This window comes from Silene latifolia, chromosome X, assembly GCF_048544455.1.
Source record: "Silene latifolia isolate original U9 population chromosome X, ASM4854445v1, whole genome shotgun sequence".
Lineage (NCBI taxonomy): Eukaryota > Viridiplantae > Streptophyta > Magnoliopsida > Caryophyllales > Caryophyllaceae > Silene > Silene latifolia.
This window is the reverse complement of record NC_133537.1, coordinates 235,470,606-235,478,954: the sequence shown is the minus strand read 5'-3', so window position 1 is coordinate 235,478,954 and position 8,349 is coordinate 235,470,606. Positions and strand designations below refer to the sequence as shown.

At 36.5% G+C, this 8,349-nt stretch overlaps 1 long non-coding RNA gene across 1 annotated transcript; it reads right to left on the bottom strand.

Moving 5' to 3' along the window:
• Positions 1 to 4,486: 4,486 nt before the first annotated feature.
• Positions 4,487 to 6,920, bottom strand: LOC141621744 (uncharacterized). The gene is made up of 3 exons (XR_012532636.1): positions 6,590 to 6,920; positions 6,382 to 6,489; positions 4,487 to 4,668 (listed from the first exon to the last, which is right to left on the bottom strand). It is a non-coding gene; the product is annotated as an uncharacterized LOC141621744 (long non-coding RNA).
• Between the last annotated feature and the right edge of the window lie 1,429 nt (positions 6,921 to 8,349).

Genomic DNA, 8,349 nt, shown 5'->3' with positions numbered 1-8,349 from the left:
ACTGACTCTCGTCCTGAAAAGTGATTTATAATCTAAACTTTACCTATCTTTCGATCTCAGCATAGTTTAGTCATTTTAATTGGTGATCTAACAACTGTCCCTATCTCTCGATCTAATGGGTCTGTCATATCCTAAACTTTCAACTAGTCGTGTGCACTCGATTCGTCGAATAAAGAATTAAAACAATTAAAACGAAAGTAAAACCCCACGAGGTCAGTCGATCGACCAAGTATGTCAGTCGATCGACTGACACGCGATTCAGTCCGCACTATTCTACGCCGCCTACACTATAATTCCCCTACATCCTAGGACGAATAATTTAGCTACTCATACTATGAATGATAACAACAATAAGATTCATCATTAAATCTACGGAATTTATGATTAAGACGATTGAGCAAATAGACAACATAAAACAATACTATCGGCTTTGGGAAACTAGCTAGCAATTTCTATACTATCAATGCGATAAAGATAAACTGAAATAGAACAGAAGGAATACCGAAATTGCAGAGGAATGATTAAAAGCTCGAACGAAAATCTTTTGCAAAACAATAATTCCGAACCCTAATTATTGATAAACTAAACTGAATGTAAAACTAGGTAAATTTCTGGATGAAAATATCTGGAAACTAGGTTACGTTATATAGCAAATATACGTAACACTTATTATCAAAACCTAAACACAATGGGCTTCAAGTTCCTCGATCTTTTAATTCTCGTCTGAAGCAGCGATGTGGTCGATCGACTAAGCGGGGCGATCGATCGACTAGACTAGCTTGATGTCTGAGAGTTTTCGGACCCCGTGAGTTGGTCGATCGACTGAAGGTAGTGGTCGATCGACTGCTCTAGCTGGTGCTTGACTTCTATGATCTCCTGGATTTGTCTTTCGGGCCTTGAAATGCGCACCAAGCTCGTTCCTTAAGTGAATACTCCACGTCAAAATGCAATGCAGGATACTCGGGGACGGATTTAGCTCAATTTCCGTTGAATTCTTCACATTTCTACAATAATGTACAAAAACACGAAAGTAGATGGAAATAGGGAGAATAATAGGTTAAACTACTAAAATGAGCTCTAAAATGCGTGTAAAACGAGGTATAAAACATCATATAAAAGACACGCATCAGGTTGGAAGGGTGACTTATGTTGATTTGTGACGGTTATATTGATGAGGTGAATTGAATTGTTATCGTTGATTAGAATGTGGTTATTATAAAAAGCTGTGCGACAGTCAGATGTACGTTGTTGAGGGAGTTTGTACACTGGGGTGATGGTAATATGTACGTTGTGAGGGAGGGGTACTATTACATATTGCGGTATGTTGTTAAGGGAGGGGTACCAAAGTAATGTGAGCACGTTGTTAAGGGAGTTGTGCTAAGTAAAGGAAAGGAGCACGTTGTCAGGGGTTGTGCAATGAAAGTGATTTGAAATGGATTGATAATTGTATGTTCTTGTTGTTTAGTTTTATTCCTACTCAACCTCGCGGTTGACTGTGTATTCGTGAACACCTGCGGTGAACCGTTTTATGGGGAGCATATTTGACAGGTACCAAAGATTAGCTAACTTGGGAGCATTGGGATGAGAGCCAAACTTGGAACCTTAAAAGAAGTCTAGATCACATATATATAGTTATATCACTTATTTAATTTCCGCTGCAAGTTGTATTTATTTTTATATTAAGCTTTAGTTGGATAAAATATTAAAACATATGTAATCATTAAAGTTTTTAATTTAAAGTACTTTGGTGAGTTGGTCTTTGTTATTCACTACCTCGGGACACCAAGATGGTAACGGTCCTATTTATTTGGGAATGTCTAGCTAAAGGCTCCCGAATAAATCGGGGTGTTCCAAAGTGGTATCAGAGCGACCTTGCGACCGTGTGATGAGCCTGTGGTCGGGAGTACCCGGGTCACACACATAGCGGGGGAGGATTCTGGGCTTGGCTGCGGTCAAGTTGGAGGCACAACGAGGACGTGGCGTTCTTTAAGTGGGGGAGATTGTAACACCCCAAGTTATTGAGAGTAAGGTTGTCCCACATCGGGGAATTGAGGAGGTTCTGATATGTTTATAAGGGATTCCATCCACCACTTAGTAACAAGGCCTTGTGTTTTGGGCTTAAGTGAGGACAAGTAATGGGCCTAAAGGTACATTACCCCATATTATTGGGTTGGGTTACGACCGTGGTGGGTCGGGTTGTTATAAATGGTATCAGAGCGACCCTGCGACCGTGTGGTGAGCCCCTGGTCGGGAGTACTCGGGTCACACACCTAGTGGGGGAGGATTCTGGGCTTGGCAGCGGTCAAGTTGGAGGCACAACGAGGACGTTGTGTTCTTTAAGTGGGGGGAGATTGTAACACCCCAAGTTATTGAGAGTAAGGTTGCCCCTAATCGGGAAATTGAGGAAGTTGTGATATATTTATAAGGGATTCCACGCACCACTTAGTAACAAGACCTTGTGCTTTTGGGCTTAAGTGAGGACAAGTAATGGGCCCAAAGGTACATATCCCATCTTATTGGGTTGTGTTACGACCGTGGTGTGTCGGGTTGTTATAAGTTTTTATTAACTAGGTGGCCATACTAGGATTTTTCATATGCTTACTTGTTTGCTTGTTTTTTATTTTCGTGCATGCTAAAATCGACATTCACATGCATTTTATTTTTCGCGTTTGTCAATTCACGTCATTTACATTCACCGAATTAGTTCACTTATATGGAATTTATGACTAAATTGACAAGATCTCTCACATAACTAAAATTGAGATTCGCCTTACCAATTAGTAACACCTATGAATCCCTTGTTCATTAGAGCCACGCTCGCCCAAGCGGGGTGTTCTCTTTTTACCTTTGGTAAGTACGGTGGTAAACGGTTATCACGCGCCAAAATTGGTTGGACTTAACGGAGTATAAGACGGTTTTATATTCCGGGGCTAGTAGATGGGTTTGTTGAAATCCGTCGACCAAGAGTTCTCATGGTAGAATTAGTCAAGCGTTGACTTACCGAATTTTGATAATTATGGGATGTTTCGCCCAAGCGATGCCTATTTTTGTCTAAATACGGATCTTGGAATCATTTATATAATTTAGTGGTAGATCATTATATAAAAGTTAAAACTTGTTGAACATGTTTTCACAAGCATTTTTTAAAACATTGAATGTTAATTTCTCCTATTTTTCGTTCTTTTTCATTAATGTATATTTTATGACATCGCGCATTTCATCCTCCTTTTATCCTATATTGATTATTGTAATCGTTTTGTTCTTTCATAGGAAGCGGTTTCTTTGAAAGAATTTGATAGCAATGATTGGAAATATTATTTACCAATTCACCTACGTAAGCTTACAATGATTTTTGCGATTAATATACAACTTAACGTCCATACATATTAAAAAGGGGTTTCATGTTGCAAACTTATATTACGAGTTTAAAAGGAAGTCACATTTTATCAAGAGTGTCTTGATTTCAAAACTGACACCTCCGTCATGATGATGACATATTAGTTTTAATTACTCAAGAGTAATTTAAATTTTTGCGAAAAGAGTTTTCAAAAACACAAAGAATACTCCATTATGATACCGTCAAATGGCTCAATTCGAGAAACGCCAAATCGATTGTTTATGCACTAAAGAGTTTAAGCATGTGATAACAATTGAGCAGTTAGGTAATCCAATTTCACAAGAAATTGAGATTTTGCCACATGTTTCACTCACTGTATAGTAATTCACTCTTACTAAGTGTATAAAATATCACGAATGACTTGACGAGAGGTCTTCATAAGATTCATTTTTGCTTGTTGAAGCAAAGAGGAATGTGAAAGTGAGTAGGAGTTAAAAAGATGCAACCCTAGATGTATGCGATAGGAAAAAGTAGGAGACATCTACTCAAAGGATATGCTAGTTCCACTATCTTGGTATGAGATACCAAGTATGAGTCATTTCTTTGTAAAGAAGTTTACATGAATTGACAAAACGTAAGACGTCTAGCATAGGACATTTTTGTATCGAAATAGAGCTAGAGTAGCAATGATTTCGATAAGGACAAATGCACCTAAATTTGGTTTTAAAAGAATGTAATTATCTATGTTTATACATAAAAGGCATCACTCATGTGATTTAAAACAAAATATTGTACCTACTCCTATGATAACTTGGTGGTTGGTTAAGACCACTTAAGTTATAGGAATTTTACATTCTTCACGAAAACTAAATGTTATACTATCTTGTAGATTTTAAAGTCTCTAATCTGGTGAACCCAATTGATCAAACCTCAAGTAAATTCGTTTCAAACGAGTAAACGAAAAGCACTGTGACACCCTCATTTTTAGCGTTAAATAAACACGTAAATTCTACAGAAAAACTGACAGGATATGTTTGTAATTGGTTCAACTAGATAAAACCTGTAATTTTAAAAACTTTTCTAAACCATTCACAAACATTTCCAAATGAAGAGTGCCAAAACCTGCAAAAACTAACTAACTAATTTACATAACATAGCTAAAGTCGCGAGAATAAAGTGATACAAACCAAAGTAAGAGAGGGAGACATATGTCCCTCCAAAATATAAACACAACCATAAGTTTAAAGGTTTACTACAAAATATAACCAAACTAGGTCCAAGGTTCTTTTGCTCGCTAGCTCGTCCATGTACCCCATCTAAACATCATCAACCTGTCAATCGCATTTTATACAAACACGAAAGCCACAATTCAGTGGTGAGTAACTTCGAGTCCTCCCAGCCACGAAATGTCATAATTAATATAACATGTAAACATAAGAGTATGAATATGAATAACACATAGCCTTAGCATATAGATGCTAGACAATCATGGTTATCATGTGAACAACAATACAACACACATAGTCCTAGCATGTGAATACTAGACCGACTCATACTACACTATCATGTGAATCACATAACATCCAGGAATCCAAACTCTATCAACCATAGCCGGCTTGCATCTCACCTTCTATGATTCATAGAATCATCAAACAAGAAAGGACAATATATCAAAGACAGGCATAAGTTCTTATCACGGTCAATAGTCACTCTGTAACTCGAGTCTATACCACGAGGTAGGGAAGGTAATCGAACCGGTATCTTGGCTCAAAGGTTCTATCAAAACATGGCCAAGACACAACACAACCCTAGCCTAAAATCTGCTTGAGACCTAGACATGCGGATACACACCACCGCACCCAAGACCCACAATTTTTTTAAAACAAAGTGAGTACCCTAAGGAGTCCACCAAAGGGTTGGCTAGTACTTAAGCTGACCACTTACTCTCAAAATAAGTAATGAGGTCATGCCCCAACTTGGATATAAACCCACCAAGTCGGGAACACAAAGGCTATTGAGCGGTGAACATATACTCGTCAAAGACTATAAAGACCTATCTATGACAAACACAACAATACCACACATATAAGCGGTGACCAACAACACAATCCCCGTATTAATGGTACTCATAACCTTTATATATTCAATTACCCAAATTATAAGAATGAGAAACCAACCTGCAAGAAGTATTCAATACTAGTTCCATTTCAAGCACTATTAACAATATTAAAGGTTTGGGGAATCTAGGGCCGTTTTACAATATAAGAAACCATTCATATCAACCAACAACACATGTGAAATAAAAACATAATAAATGGCCTAAAACAAGAATAAGGCCAATTATCCATTTCACACAATAATTTCATCCAACCGAATTTTTACCGCAACCCTGACACTGCGACAGTGTACGGGTTCAATCGTGGTGACCAATCACACAATTGACTCGACATCGATTCGATCAAAGGGACCAAGGCTCGATTTTCGGCATAATCATCCAAACATTGCAATTATCGCTATAAAATTCATTTTAAGCCTATTCATTACAATTTCATATCATAACCTATCCTAACATGTGCCAACTACCAATATAAGCATAACTTTACCATCAACATTATATTTACTATTATCATTATTCAATTCATAAGACTACCCATATGTTACTTATACTAAATATAACGTTAATAAACCCGAAACTACGAGCAACGCATGAAAAATCGCGAAGACAAGCAACGGGCCGACCCGGGCCAACCCTGTGGCTGCCGTGGGGCTGCACGGGCCTGGCGGGCCTCTTTGGGTCTTAGGGCCAAATGGGCCGCCACCCCCAAACCCTCCATTTCTCCATTTTTGTTCATTTTAACATCGTTTTAAGCATCAATTATTCATTCCCATTTCATTTCCATACTAATATGTGAACTTAAACTTACAAAAGACATGATTTTAACCCATATTTTCATGTGAAATAAACCACTCAAGTAACATTCACAAAATCATACAAAAAGCAAAGAATGTGACATTTATTCGTCGAGTAACTCGAAATATGTTACCTTAAGCTAGAAAAAGGCAAAATAACCCTTGAGAAAACCCTAAAAACAGTAGCTACCCATCATCCTCTACTATATAGGAGTCCCCTATATCATCCTCATAATCTTCACCTATTAAAAAACAACAAAAACACCATAATAATTACAAAAACCGAAATTATGCCCAAACTCATCTTAAATCGACATAATGAAAACTGAAATTAAAACATACTAGGATGTAGATCTTGAAGAGAGGATTCCGAAAATATAAATTTTGCGAAAATCGGACTAGAAACGAAGAAGTTATGATGAAATTACGATTGTAAGTTTATTTGTTTTTTTTTTTTTTGTGGATTTCGGTCAAGAGGCAAAGGAAGCCTTAGGAAGAAATAGGAAGGAGGGGGAAGAAGGTGGGCCGTGGAAAGGGAGAAAGGAGCGGGAATTTGGCGGAATTTCATTAGTCGGTTTTGGCTCGTTTCGACGATAATTTCGACGATAATTAGAACCGTTTGTCAAATGCAAATTCCGACAATGCCAAAGTTCTTAAACACGAGATTACAAGAAGATTGAGTACTCATATGACCCATTTCCAAAATCGTTTGCCCAATTTTCACAAGAATTGCCATTTTTCCCCATATACCCTTATTTCGAAATAAAAGGCTTTTACATGGTTTAAACTATTTTTAAACATTTCGAAACTATCAAAATAAATACTTTACTTCAAAACATAATAGAATTATATTTCATTGAATTATTATTACTTCAAATACATTAATATTAAATTCAACTTGATTAAAAAAATTACTTCCGCAATATAATAACGGTCCGAAATTACGGGGTGTTACAAGCACATTGAACAACCATTTGATTGTGAGTCTTATGGTATGTGTGCATGTATTATGGTTTTCTTTTGCAGAAAAGAAACATAGTAGTGAGGTGATTGACCATATACATACGGATGCTTAAGGCCGATAGTTAGTTATATATATATATATATATATATATATATATATATATATATATATATATATATATATATATATATATATATATATATATATATATATATATATATATATATATATATATACTTCGTTACTTTTACCGTCATGTTAAGTAGATATGAAAACCCTCGTATCTATTTGATAAGACATAAAAGTGATTTTTGAAACGTGGAATATTTTCAAAATGAAGTAGTAAACCAAAAGCACGTCAAGATCAAGATGTTGATCGGAAGTTTCAAAGTAATGACTTTGAAGATCAAATGGGTAATATCAAGTAATGACCTTGATAATCACTAAGAAGGTTGTGAACCAGTTCACATAATACCTTCTCCTTGGGACACCATAGAGTATGGTGTAGTCAAGTATATAAACTGAACTTTATGAGATATAGTTTGAGGTTTTCGCAATTTTATAAGCTATTTTCTCACTAGAAGTTTAAAACCCGACTATAATAGCCTAAATGACTCCATATAATATACGGATAGGGAGAGTCCCTAACTTGTCTTTTTATACATTTGGGATCATAAATGTTTATGTTCAGAACCAATTTGTGTATTTGTGAGGGTTATCCAAAATTGAACCACTTCGTTTTTACTCCTCCAAACCGAGAATAAAGAGTTTGTGGCTCATAATACCGTCTTTCCAGAAAGATTTTCATTTTCTGGAAGACAGAGTGGGAGAAATTTTGTACTTACGGAAGTCCAAGACCCACAAACTGAGTATAATGCAAGAAGACGTTCTTTATTGGGGCTCAGTGGTTATAAGGAGATAATATTGCTATAATATTGCGTTACTTTTCAAAAGTGATGAATCTTAAACCCTCATCAAAGGCTTTTCTATAGTATGAACTCTATGTGATGGCGTGTCACCATGCAATTCGGATTGGTCTCCTTACACAAGATGTGATAAGGAAAGAAACACGAGATGTTTTCGAGACTTGATTTAAGGTGAATAATTTGGTAGGTTACCTTGATCTTGTCGTACAGGT